Below are 310 nucleotides of genomic sequence, written 5' to 3' on the forward strand. Positions count from 1 at the left end.
TACCGGCGGGGACAGGGTATCACAATATCTGTTTCTTACCCAAGGGGCAGCAATCCTGCCTCTCCTGCTCGGCACAAGGTGAGTTCCACCCTCTTGTCCACCCAGTTCCTGCCAACACCACGTGTGGAGTGAGCAAACCCAGCTCTGTCACATTGATGTTTATTTTTAACTCTCCAGAGGGGAGAATTTATCTGCTTTAATGCTTCAGTTTCTCCTCCGCAACATGCCAGCAGCCAAAGGAATCCACTGTGCAGGCTGGGCACGGCCCCCAGCCCCACCACAGGTGGTTTAGAACAACCAGACTCAGAAT

This window comes from Merops nubicus, unplaced genomic scaffold (genome assembly GCF_000691845.1).
Source record: "Merops nubicus isolate BGI_N331 unplaced genomic scaffold, ASM69184v1 scaffold10397, whole genome shotgun sequence".
Taxonomy (NCBI): Eukaryota; Metazoa; Chordata; class Aves; order Coraciiformes; family Meropidae; genus Merops; species Merops nubicus.